At 39.9% G+C, this 13,466-nt stretch overlaps 1 protein-coding gene across 9 annotated transcripts in view; it reads right to left on the reverse strand.

Moving 5' to 3' along the window:
• The window catches only part of LRBA (LPS responsive beige-like anchor protein), a 435,651-nt gene that overhangs the window by 416,756 nt on the left and 5,429 nt on the right, over positions 1-13,466 (reverse strand). For 3 of the 9 annotated variants that reach the window (XM_044430953.1, XM_044430956.1, XM_044430957.1), the window contains exons 1-2: positions 6,922-10,105; positions 1,099-2,786 (exon numbers count right to left, since the gene is read on the reverse strand). The gene's annotated coding sequence lies outside the window, so the exon portion shown is untranslated. Of the gene's footprint in view, positions 1-1,098; positions 2,787-6,921; positions 10,106-13,466 lie in introns of those variants that run through there. The other 6 variants (XM_044430949.1, XM_044430950.1, XM_044430952.1 and 3 more) reach the window with 6 other exon arrangements.

Consider the following 13,466-nt stretch of genomic DNA (forward strand, 5'->3'; position numbering starts at 1 on the left):
TCACTGGATTGAGGAAAGCTATGTTAAACAGGAAGTAAAGGACTTCTTCTAGCCCTCTTCAAGAAAAGTTATTTGTGGCACCATAGCAAGATGGAATGGTAAGAGTTCTGACTAATGTCAAAAGGAGGTATGGCTGATCACTGCCCAAGGGGCCACATCCAGTGATGATCCACCAACAGGAGCTTCTGGAGTGAATGTTACAGCATTCTTTTTCATGTGCTTTATGCTCTAGACCAGGGATTGGCAACCTTTAACACTCAAAGAGCCATTTGGACCCATTTCTCACACAAAAGAAAACACCGGGATGCCCTTTTGACATCTAAAATGAAGATAACACTGCATATATCATTTTTTACCTTAATGCTATGTATATCTTCATTATGATTTAGCTGCAGGTCACTAAAAACTGTTATTTTTAATCTTACATTATAAACTAGTAGGACTCCTTTCATATTTTGAATAGGAGAACAGCTTCCTGAAGAGTCAAAGTCAGTGCTAAAGGGCTGCATGCATTAAACAGCAAACCTCATAGGTTCGTCAGCAGTAAAAGCAAATGAATCTACCCACGTATCATTAAATGTTTGGTTTTCTTCAGAAACTTTTCTTCGATTTATCCATGGTTGGCCTATGGGGGCAGGGGGGCCTCAGTAAATTGGGGCAGGTCCACAGATCTGCAGCTGTGCCGGAGATATAGGTGTGTTTAGTGACTGATTAGCAGATAAAAAGTGCTGTGCATTATGACAGGTCCCAAGCAAAGGAGATGACATTGGGACAAAGAGAATCCTTTCAGTTTTCGCGTAACATGAGAGCCTGCAGGAAGCTTGTCTAGCAGAGGAATGTAGCAATTTACTTAACTAGCTAGCACTGCGTTCCTGAGTGGAGCTTGGAGCAGATCAGCGGCTGACAGTTCTACTAGCTGATGTGCTGCAGGATGTCTTCCCTTGGAATCTTTGCTTGGTGGGATAAAATGAGCTAAATTATATTGCAGTTGAAATAACTGGAAGGGTAAAGCACTCTCCCAAAATAGCACACAACTTTCTTGCTTCAAATTGTATCCTACCAACATCGCAACAGAAAAGTAATTAAGAAGTACCACACCTCAAGTCCTTAGTGTCAAGCACCACATCCAAGGCATTAGCAGTACCTCCCATCCACACTGCTACTGCATCAGAGAAGCCCCATCTCCCACGGTTTGGCCCATCTGCCAGCCACTGAAGTATGGAAAAAGTAAGCATGACTCAATTCATTAGAGGATTCCTCTAGCATGTCTTTGACATATCATAAGGATCCCACAACATGAGGAATCTTTGCTGGTTCCAGGCACACCTTCTTCTACATCAGATAGGGGACTTAAAGACCAAGGAAAAGTGTGGGTGCATGGAAGGGAAGGTGTAAGCAAGAACAATTTGTGGCATTGCACAACATTGCACAGCATCATGACTAATCAAGAGGCATGTCTGTATGACATCAGCCTTAGCTTTCAATGATCCAACATTAAGTCAAATTAGCTGCAGTAATAAGGTTTATGGGTCATTACCAAACTGTTGTATCTAAATTCTTAAAATATGTACTTAGAAAAGACATTTAACCATATCCTTATTTGTATTATAAATCTGTTTTTCTGTTTTATCCATAAGAGAGTAATCCCAGTAATTCAGTAACCTTTCTCTGTGCAAAAACAGACTTGTTCTAATCTGTTGAATTAAATGTAAAGAAATGCATATTTAATAATTCAAGCCTAATATTTTCCCAAAAGTGTGAATTGCAAAGCTGTATTTGCATACAATACCTTAATTCTTTGTGTTTATGCTGTTTCATTGAATATGGAGAAAAAACTGTATGCTAGTACAAAACTATATACTTTGTATTTTCATGTCACCTTGAACGTCTTGCTGTGGTTTTCCTCTCTTCAAAAGTCTGCAGGTCTACAACAAAATATGCCGGATATGATTGTGCATATACTGGTGCTTACTCAATCCTGTCTTCTGAAAACCTGCTTTTTGTGTTGTAATCATGTTTACATCACTAAATCAAGTTAAGCATGTTAGTCTAGATAAAAGAGTAAATAAAAAGGTGAAAGATTAGAATTGTGCAAGCCCATAAGGAAGTCTGTCAGTCTCACCAATTGTTGTAGGCAGCGAGTATGAAGACTAGCTTTTTCTAACAGAACAGAAGTCAGTTGGTAGGTTATCAGGCTGCAAATCATGTACATACTTAACTGGAAGTAAGTCCTATTATACTCAATGGGTGTATTTACACAACACAAAATGATGCAATAAGATCCCATGGTGGGTTGGTTGTTGTGTGAACTGGACAGATGATTTGTGCAGTCCACTTGACAACTGGGCTGCTGCTGGGTTGTTCACTCCCTCCTTCCTCCTTAGTTCTCCCATGTCTGCTGAGCCCAAACTGCAGTCACAAGTCTATTTGCACTTGCCACAGCTTTTAGCCCATTTTACTTATTTTTTTCTTTTTTCAGAGATTACAAAAAGCTCTGATTTGACAGTTAGAGACAACTCCTTCAGAGCACCCTGTGGCACATTGGATTGGCTGTCAGTGGTTCTTCATCTTTTAAAAAAGTGCCCCAAATATGCCCAATTTTTTAAAAGATATTTTGAATTGTACATACTCTCTTTTGAAAATCCATCATAGCATGGCTTGCTTCAGCAATGTCCAGGGGTTACCTGCTGTCAAGGAGAGGCTGCAAAGAGCTTTATTTTTCACTTCTGTTTGCCTTGACAGGTTACAAAAGGCAAGATATCAGGAGAAACCAAAGTGACCTTTACCTGCAAAAAAGAGTGGCCTTTTTCATCTCTTCTTTCATCTCAAGGCAGTTACTATTATACGATCATTGTCATTACCGGACCTGGCTCTCACCCTTTCCTGAGACATTCTAGGTACTCAAGAAGGTTGGAAAGTGGAAGCCCCCCCCCCCCCCGCTTTTCTATGGGAAGTGTCAGCTAGCTGTCAACATTCTGGTTCTTTTTAAAAGGATATTTTTGACAGTTCTCTCCATGGTCCCCCTCAAAGAAAGAGCCATCATTTCTTATCATCTGTCACCAGCTAAGTTTTGACCACCCTAAGCAGAGACAGCCTTGCCACAATTATTTCTCCACTGGTAACATCTAGATTTGTTGCAGTTTGAGGCAAACTTGGATTCCATAAAAAACAGAGCTTGACCTTTGGCTCTAAACCTTTAGTTTCATTTAATGTTTCCCTTATTTTCTTCTGGTTACTTATCAGTTCCTTTAAATCAGCATGCAGACTTATAAGTGAAGCTGTTAAATTATATAGCATGTGTATATATAATTTGCCCAGTTCACGGTTTTGCCCAGTGTTGATTTTTTCATACAGCCATAATATGACTAGATCTTGTATTATTTAGCATATTAGATACATGGATTTTCAAGATTCATTAGCAGCAGAAAATAGGAACTCTCAAGCTCAAACTTGAACAAATGAAACATTTCAAAGTAAAAAAGTATAGAATTCTTGCACATTTTAATGCATTCAGAAGAAATTGAAACACTAAGACATGTCTGTTCTGTAACTTTTACCAAAAACTTTATAAAGAAATAATTAATTCATTAATTTCTCTGCATCTAGGAAGATCATCTGAATGTTGTTTCTCTTTTCTTTTTCTTCTTTCTGATTATCTGACCTTTTGTGGCTCTTATTTGATATTTTAGGACTGATTTAGGACTTTACTTCTATTAGTGCAGGCCACGTCTTTGCATGCCAAATTTTTTAAAAGTTTTACAGTGATGTCTGGTCAATAAAATTAATGTACTGAAGATCAAGATTAGACTACTGAAATGTGTAGCATGTTGGGTGTCTTCAAGAACTACTTGAGAACTTCACTGGTGTAGCAGCTAAATTATTGATCAGTATTAAACTTGGGTAACTCATTACACCAATACTGGCTTTTAGTACTTTTTAAGGTAAAATTCAGCATACTAGTACTGCTGTTTACTGCTGTTTAAAACCCTTTATGGGTTTAAGTACAATATATCAAAATGATGTATCTACCTTGTTGCTACGTAAGACCTTCAGAACATTTTCTCCTGGCTTGGGAAATTAGATAGGTATCTTCCCAAGCCAAGAAGCACTTTTTCTACAGTGGTGCTAGCTGTAGACCATACTTCCTAAAGCTATTCAGTTAGAACACATGCACATGCGCACACATTACATTGCATTTATGTTCCACCTTATTTCCTCTTGCAAGGAATCCAAGGCAGCTTTTATAGTACTCCTCTACTCCACTTTTATTCTCACAACAACAGCCTTGAGAGGTAGATTGGTTTGAGCATGAGTGAGTGGCCCAAAGTCACCCAGTGAGCTTCATAGCTAAAAAGAAACTAGAACCCAGATTTCTCAGGTCTTCAGTCCCACTTGAGTTGAATTCTCACCACCACATCACATTTTATTTGTTCTAATATGTTAAAGAATGATGAGGCTGAGCTTGGTTATACTTTTCACTATTTATAGTTACTCAGTTATTGTTTTCTACATTCTTTTCTGTTTTCATTACTGAGTTGGAAATTAGTGATATTATTTATATGTATTGATTTTTTCTATTAATAGCAGATACAATTTTTAAAAACTGAGATATGTGTTACCTTCTTTTTAAAGTCACTTAGAAAATCCACAAAAAATAATCACATGTTTTCTTTGCCTAGTATTTAATGTGATAGGTGTGAAAGGATGATTTGAAACAAGGGAGTAAAAGAGATTTAAAAAGGTAACAAAATTACTTAGCCCAAAGGAGGGGAGGGGCTAAAATCAGACAGCACAAGGTATGGGGAAGCAGGCATGTAGGCAGGAGGGCCAAATACTTCCTGATTGTTTATTGACAAGCTGGGCAGAACAAAATGAACCTATTGTAGCCCACCAGGGGCAGGGCTGGATTGGGAAGAAGGGCCTGTGTTGGGGCAGCGTGGAGTAGGCGGGAGAAAGAATGTAACTCTCAGTGCCCTATTAGCCAATTAGGGGAAAGGAGGAGGGAACAAGCAGCCAGGAACAGGGTTCAAAAGGGGTGTGTGAACATGTGCTCAGGTGAACAGAAGAATGGGAAGGGAAACCATTCCTTTCTGTTCCTTTCATTGCAATAAAGTTTTAAAAAGAACTCTCTGCATGCCTGGAATATTTTTCTCTTCCAACGGAAAGGAAAGAGTGTTTTTTAACAACCATATCTGCATTTACCACTGGTTCTCTATTACAGAGTGAAGCCTAGCCAGCTGTTGTGTGAATAAAATAGAGAAAAAGGTTGTATAAGCCACCTTGGGTTCCATGCAAGAGGAAAAAAGCCAGGATATACATGTAATAAATTAAATAATGAAATTAGTTAAGAAGAAAAACACAGTAGTGTGCCTTGAAGTCTTTAATAAAAATAATAAGCACTTGAAACCCCTGATCTCTTTCACCAAATGCTTCTACTACTGCTGCTACTAAATTTTATTTGAAACCAGAGAATTAGAAATTACTGCAGGTAAAAATAAATCTTGAAATGTTCATAAACTTGTGAAGTTAGGTTTTTTTGTTTTTTGTTTTGGATCTCTGAATGAGATCTGTCTTTATCTTGCATACCAGTTAATATTCCTTGATTTCACTACCTTCTACACTGGTTGCTTGAATGCTTGGAGAGTACTACAAAGAGAATTGGGGGATGTACCTTGCTTGTGCCTTATCCTGATACAACTTTAAAACATTCACGCCAGACTTTTGACCTTGCTGAAAACTGGTAGTGCCCAGGTGGAGTCACATGAACTCCTCACCACATTTCTAAAGCAGTCAGAATGTTGTCTCCCCACTTCCCTAATGAACTCACACTGGATGTTCATGAGAAAGTTCTCTATGCATGTATCTGTATCTGACTATAAAGCTTAAAATCAACACTTTAACTTGGGTCCAGAAATGGAATGACTGCCTCTGCACTAGCCTAAACACAGGCACAATATGTTTAAAATACCAAGTCCCAATTACTGGTGACCCTGGTTTGGATGAACTGCATTTCCAAAAGTTAGACCCACAAAGCATTGCAATAGTCTGGGCTGGGAGGGTCCAAGAGCATGGTTAATTGTAGTCAAGCAATTACTACCACTCTATACGACTCTGCTGCACCTGCAACTGGAGTATTGTGCTCAGTTTTGGGCCCCTCATTACAGAAAGGATATAGCCAGGTTAGAGTCAGTGCAGCGTAGGGCCACAAGGTTGGTGGCCGGTTTGCAGGGGATGGGGTATGAAGAGAGACTGAGGGAACTGGGTCTCTTCAGCCTGGAGAAGAGGAGACTCAGAGGGGAATATGTTGGCAACATATAGGTATGTGAGGGGATGTCACATGGAGATGGGTAGAGACCTGTTCTCCTCTGCAGAGGAAGGCAGGACACACTCCAATGGAGCTAAGTTCAGGGAACCAAGGTTCCATTTAGATGCCAGGAAGCAATTCCTGACAGTTAGGACCCCTGAGGGTGTGGAATGGGCTTCCATGAGAGGTCGCTGAGGCCCCATCAGTGCAGGTGTTCAAGGATAGGCTGGACATGCACATGGTGGGTATGTCGTGAGCGGAGCCGGCTGGTGCCAGAGGTCAGACTAGATGGCCCGGGAGGCCCCTTCTTACTCGCTTTGTTTCTATGTTTCAATCTCAATCCATGTAAAATCCTAGATCATGTATTTACTGAAGTTGCTTCAAACCACAGAGATCTCCTGATCCCTCATGGAAGTACTGGATCAATAAGTACCCCAGACTGCAGACCAGATCCCTATGGAAAGAGTATGACCCCATGTAAAACACAGGGAACACCATGTAGATGGATGAACCACCAACCAAAATTACATCTGTCTTGTCTGAATTGAGCCTCTGTTTGCCCATATATGAGTGCATCACTACAATGAGTCATTGGTTCAGGACAACCACAGCCTTACCTGAATATGATGGAAATAGAAGGTAATGCTGGATAGCAACTGCATATGGTAACACCTTAGGCCAAACATTTGGATGTTTCATGCTGTCATAAGGAACAGAATCCTTTAGAACTCCAAAGCACGGCCAGCATCAAGAAAAAATCTCCCAACACTACCTTCTGGAAATGGCCATCCAAAGAGGAGTACAACCACTGTCAAATGGTATCTTCTGATCCAACCTGGACAGCCTATTCAGAAAGAAACCATGGTCAATTGTACAAAAAGTCTCTCAGAAATCCAGAAGAATCTATAAGGCCATACTTACCCTATCTTTTTCTAGTCAGAGGTAATACCACTGGACAAGAAATACCATCTCTGTCCAGATTCAGGCTAGGTTTCTTCAGAAGTGAATAAACTGTAGTGATCGAACTGTTAAAAGAATGGGAAATGCTTCATATCTCAATGGGACATTTCCAGCTTCTTGGGCCCAGACCGGCAAACCCTCTCCTCTAGGTTTAATAAGCCACAAAGAACAAGGGTCAAGCATACAAATGATGGGCTATACTTAACCACATTTTAAGCTCCAATAATTAACTCAACCAATTAAGTTGGACCTGATAGTTCTCTGGGCACCTCACTGGCTTTCCATTAGTTACAGAGTCCAAGCCATGATTGAGATGGGTGATTTTACATTCAAAGGCCCTTGCAAATATATCACAGCATGCTTCTAATGGCTCTGCTATATTTCCCTATGAACCAGATTTGAAAAAGCCCTGTACCAGACAGAAAGGGAGTGCCAAAGGAGACAAACCATTTTTTCAACTCCATCACTGCCACAGGAATAGGCACAATGGTGGGCTCTCATTCAAGTTAGATCAGACTTATTAATGTAGTGTTTGTCCACTTGCACCCCAGTGTTTTCCCCATTTGTTTCACTGTACTCAGCAAAAATGTACACAGAGGAGATATACAGGCTTTGCTTAGTGCAAAAGGATCCTTGGGAAAGATTGTGTCAACTGCTCAAGTTACTTCTCCATCCCAGAGGAAAGCTGAGGCTTTGACAGGGACATCACAAACCATACCAGCCAGAGGATCCCCCAGAGTCATCAGGAATCCATCAAAATCCATTCACCTTGGGGGTGGGGGTCATTTCAATAGTTTCCCCATATTTCCAGAGGGATAGGGTCTCTGACAGCTCAAACATAAGCTGAAAATAATCTAATCTTGATAGGAACATAGATGTCAAATACTTCACTTTCAGATCAGTAGCATCTGATCCAGTTGAGAAACCCAAGTCTAGAGTGTCCGGAATCATGTGTTAGTCAACAACATGTTAGGATAGCCCATGGCTGTCCTGGTAGCCATAAAGTGCTAGGCCATCACAAACAAGGGTGTCCCAGCATGGATGTTGAAGTTCTCTAGAGAGTCCTCAGTACCAAGCTGGAGATAACCTCCATCACTTCAGGCACTGAGACTGCTGGGCAGTAGGGTAGGCAATACATTAGCAGAACCCCAGAAGTGCCAATTATGAGGTATGAACACTCCAGACTAGTACTAGCCTGAACCAGAGTCATGGAATCACTGTTGGCAGAATCCCTACTGCCAGCAGTGATTCTTTGTCCCTAATTCTCCAGCCTTTACTGATGCTACAACAAATACCAGCTGGAAGACATAGCCATACAAAACTAGTAGCTCTCCTTTCCAAACTTACTGATTCAGACCAATAATTCATGATTAAATCACTGATGATTGGAACTATGTTTTGGACCAAGCTGGCATCCATCAGCAGGTCTAGCAGGCCAAATGAGAGGCTGGAAAAATAACTAGGATCCCTTCCATTGGGAGAACCAGAAGAGGCCAGCACAGGCTTAAGGCACTGAATGTGTCTTTCTCCCAGAATTTCTCCCTTTAATATAGTGTCTCTCTGAGGGGACACAACACTTGTCTTTGAGTACAGCTTTCTTAATTTTTATCTGCACTTAAAATGCTTCTTAAAGTATAGTTTCATTGGTGTGCCTTATAAAATAAGACTTTTATTGTAAGTAAAGGGATAGAACAGTCGGCGGTTCAGCCATGCCAAAGACTGACCACCAGTTGCCAGAGCCAGCAGTAGTTGTGCTGTTGCTCATGTTGTTCACCTCTTGAGTCAATGGCACTATGGCCCTGGCAGGTGGGAAAGTACAGGCTGCGAGCCTCCATAGCCTCCTGGAGAAACTACGAGGAAGAAATCTGGAAGCTATAAATAGTGCTGAGGAGCAGTAAGCCTGAATTAGTACATCTGCAGTCAGAATTTGCCATGAGAAGGAAGCTGCAATTCGAATGGTGTCTGTGGAAAGACAAACAGCATATATGGAAATACATTCTCACCCTAGGGGCTGGAGTAATATGCCATGAGTACTGTTGTTTTGACAATTTGCCATAATTTTAGTTATGTCTGACATAAATTTTCCCCATAAAGTCTGTTGAAGAGAGTCCCAACGTGCAAGGCTGATTTAAAATGTATGTATAGGCAGTATTGTTTCATTTATCCAGATCTTCCTTGTCCAGATCTTATTATGTGCCGACATACTTTATGTTCTTTGACACATCAATATTGGGATAGTATTGTTCTACAGCAGTTGTAATATTTCTTCCTAGAACTCCCCGCTGTGCGATGCCTGTAATAAATGTGACAGTAATCAGTTTCCTGTGGACTACAGATATACATACTTAGCTTTCTTTCTGAGTGTCTTCCTTTAAAATCAGAAGAATATCTAATATGATTTCTCACAGTGCTAATATTAAACACCTTGTCTTATTATCCTGGCTCATTATTCTGTTGATACTTGCTTTCTTCAGCTTTTGTTGTGTCACTGTGTTAACTCTTAAATCAAGAGTTCAGTCCTGAAAGATAACCTGCCCACCCCCTGTATTACCTTGTTCCTTGAAAGTAAAATAATGTGTGTTGTTGTGCCCATAAATCCATGCAAAGCTGAGAGTGAAGATGTAGTCCTTTGAGGTAGGAGAAATCTTTGTTACATAGTATATTAAGCACAATAGTACAGGGATGGGCACACTTTCAACATTCACACTTCCGTATCTTTAATAAGTAGGTAGATGAAAGGATTTTGGCTGCATAAACTAGGTTTTACTCTTACTCTTGATAAATACAATTACTCTTGTCTACAGTAGGGTTTGGTTTTATCAGTAAGAAGCACAATGTAGAAAATGGAAATTATTTAATAGTGCAATCCTATAATTAGCTATGTTAAAAGAAGTTCCACAAATGCTGGTACAACAATAGAAAATATTAAACATTTAATTATAGAGTACAATATATAATATAATGCTACTATTGAAACAATATTATAGTGGAGCTAAAATATTGCTTCACTCTGAGAATCAGATAGTACAAACATGTGCAAATTTTATATAGACAGGCAGTCCCTGAGTTATGAATGCCAGGGTTACAAACAACCCATACTTATGAACAAGCGGCCATAAAGCTTATCAATTTTAAAAAATTATGCCTCTTCACCATAGAGAAGAAGTGAAAGGGAAGAGAGTGAGGCCTCCAAAGCCTGCCTTCCTGCCCTGCCCTTCCAAGAGGGAAATCTCTCCAGTATGTCCTTGAGGCAAAGAGGAGGTGCTGGTCAGTTTGGGTGCAGGGAGGGGGGTAGGGATATTTGTTCCAAAAATGCAATTGTATTTCCTCCAGTCACTGCATCATACATGAAATGCCTACTTCTGAATTGGGAGGCATTAACATATCTTGGATCTAGAGTGAAACTGCACATTGTGGTCTTACAACTTGCCTTCTTGCAGCTTCTTGTGCCCATGAAAAGCTATTGGTGACAGCCAAATGGTGCCTCATACCAATACTGCCTCTCACAACAGTTGTTTCACCCACATCCCAAACTGTTCCAAAAGTTATTCCATCTGAGGAGCAGCATTTAAAATAATAAAATAGCCAATACTGTAAATGTGTGTATAGCAGCTACATCTTCTTTTTCTCCTCCTCCTCCTGTTTCTTCATTTCACTCTAAACTTTAGAGTCTAAAGGATGCACAGAAACCCCACCCACAAATCTAGACTGGAACCCTAGCATCTGGGAGGTTTTTAAGATCTGAATGAGGCCACCAGTGTCTACTCCAGTCTAAAAATACAATAAAGACTCAGATACTAAGACATTGAAATGTCTATTTTGGCCCTTGGGCACTGCAGTGGGAAGGAAAAGGTGGGAAACTCCCATTGCATGAGGGGGTTACTTCACTGTTTCCATACCAACATGAAAAAATGCAACAGTCCAAAGACTAAGAGACTACCTGCACTATACACAGAACTGTCAGAGGAAAGGGTGATCTTTACTACTCTATGCTAAATCTTAAAAGTGAGGTTCAGTTGTACAACACTAGCTTGCTTTCATCTGGCTTGAATTTTACCAGTTCCACATCCTCCTGTTTATTGCAAAATAGTAGATCCTCATATTTCACAGAACATGCATTCTACATAAACAAAGCACTTCAAAATAAAGTGGTTTCAGCAGGGTATATCAAGACTAAGCATCTCTGATATATTTTGCTGTAATATCCATGAATCACAAATGACAAAAGCCAAATGTGGAATATATAGGGACAGTCATATCTATTTTTTAATATATTGGAGTTTCATAAACATTCTACAAAGCTTCCAATTAGAATTTGCTGTCAGTAATGTGTCATTTTAATGTGCTTTTATAAAATTGTGTGAATCTAGACATTTTACTTCTTTATTCTCAAATAAAGCAATTAAATTACAAAAAGGCACAATCCTGTACAAGATTAGACAGAAGCAATGGAATTTGTAGGCCTTTTTCTGTTTAAACTTGCATGGATTACAGACTTAATATCTACAATTTAAAGTGCACAGTTATGTTTATACCTAGTTGCTGAACTAGTGCATCAGTCTCTGGTTTGTACACTTGATAGTTTAATATTAGAAGGTCATTTAGATTCATGTTTCTGTTTCAATGTTTTGAATGTTTGATATTTTTCCATTTATTCATTTTAACAATTCAGGCCATTCTTAATATACTTCACTTGGCTTCTGGATCTTTAAAAGCAAATACATATGCCTTTGCAAGTGATTAATAAAGATAGGATGCAATCCTATGAATGTTAAGGCAAAAAGAAAAAACAAGTTCCACCACAACCAGCATTCCCTGGTCACCATTATATGGTAGAGGGAAAGTTCGCTGCACCATGCCTGATGCAGTCCTTCTTTCTTTCCAGTTTTCCTCAATTTCAGAGGACAGTGAAATCAGGATCTTCTCATATCTCAAACTACTCAAGTAACAATGAGGCATCTGATTCATACAAGAAAGTCATATAGATTAGCTGGCTAATTTTGTGTGCTTATTTGTTCTTTTCAAGTCCATCTCCAATTATCATGCTTATTCCATGGTGGCAGGACAGTATGTAATTACCACACAAGAAAAGGCAGGTAGCAACACCATCCTTTTCAGTAATGCCCTATTCTGTACCCAACCGACTTGACATGATTGGCTTGAATCTTTAGCATGGTAATCAAGACAACATTGATTTCTGTATAAAGGGTAGTTCGGACAGCCCAAAAACTGTATTTTTCTGCTTATCATGCTTTCGGGTATTTGCAAAGATGTTGTTAAGGATGTCAGTTTGTTCCTTCAAAGCAGGATACATGTGAAAGAGTTGAGGGTTAAAATACTGAGGTTTGAGCTGCCTTAGGCTTGAAGGATCAGTTCATTATTTGGACCACTGTCTTTGCACAGGACATAATTTACGGTGTTCCCTTTGAGGGCAAAGACACAGAGCATGCAGAGTTCTTTGAAAAGCTTATTCCATCCTAATTATCTTAGGGTATAGCTTATTGGTTTCCCATATATTTCCAGCTGGTGAAACATCCATTTCTCCTGTCGTCATGCTGATGATATCCTAACTCAACAGCATTCCCGTTTTGTTTTGTAAAATGTAATTTCACATTGAGAGTAAATTCATCAATAGAGAAAACATAGTTTAATACAGGGAGAGTTCATATGAGAGTTAGTGTAGTGTTGTGGTTAGAATATTGGACTGGGAACTTGGGAGATCCGAGTCCTAGTCCTCTCTCAGCCATAAAGCCCACTGGCTGACTTTGGGCCACTCATTCACTTACTCAGCCTAACCTTCCTCACAAGGTTGCTGTTGTGAAGATAAAATGGAATTAAGTTAGCCATTCTGGGTTCCTCATAAGAGGGGAAAAGGCAGGATATAAATACAATGTGGTGAAGATGATGAATCCTCAAGTGTGTTGAAAGCAGATCTGTGGTCAGTGAGCAACTGTACCATACCTTCACACTTGGCAGCCCTATGTGGTGTAGGTTTTGCTCCACTGGACAGGCAATCCTAGGCCAATCATTACCCACCCCCACTTAATTGCATGGAACTGATTGTGCACATTGGGCATTTTACTTTACCTTGCAAATATCATATGGAGCTGATGGCAGGTCTGTGGCTAAAATGTGAGCCTGGTGGGGGTGGGGGGGAATGCTTGCCTCACCACTGCCTTACACAGACTTCTAATGTGGGAGG

This window comes from Varanus komodoensis, unplaced genomic scaffold, assembly GCF_004798865.1.
Source record: "Varanus komodoensis strain SLA01 unplaced genomic scaffold, ASM479886v1 scaffold21, whole genome shotgun sequence".
Lineage (NCBI taxonomy): Eukaryota > Metazoa > Chordata > Lepidosauria > Squamata > Varanidae > Varanus > Varanus komodoensis.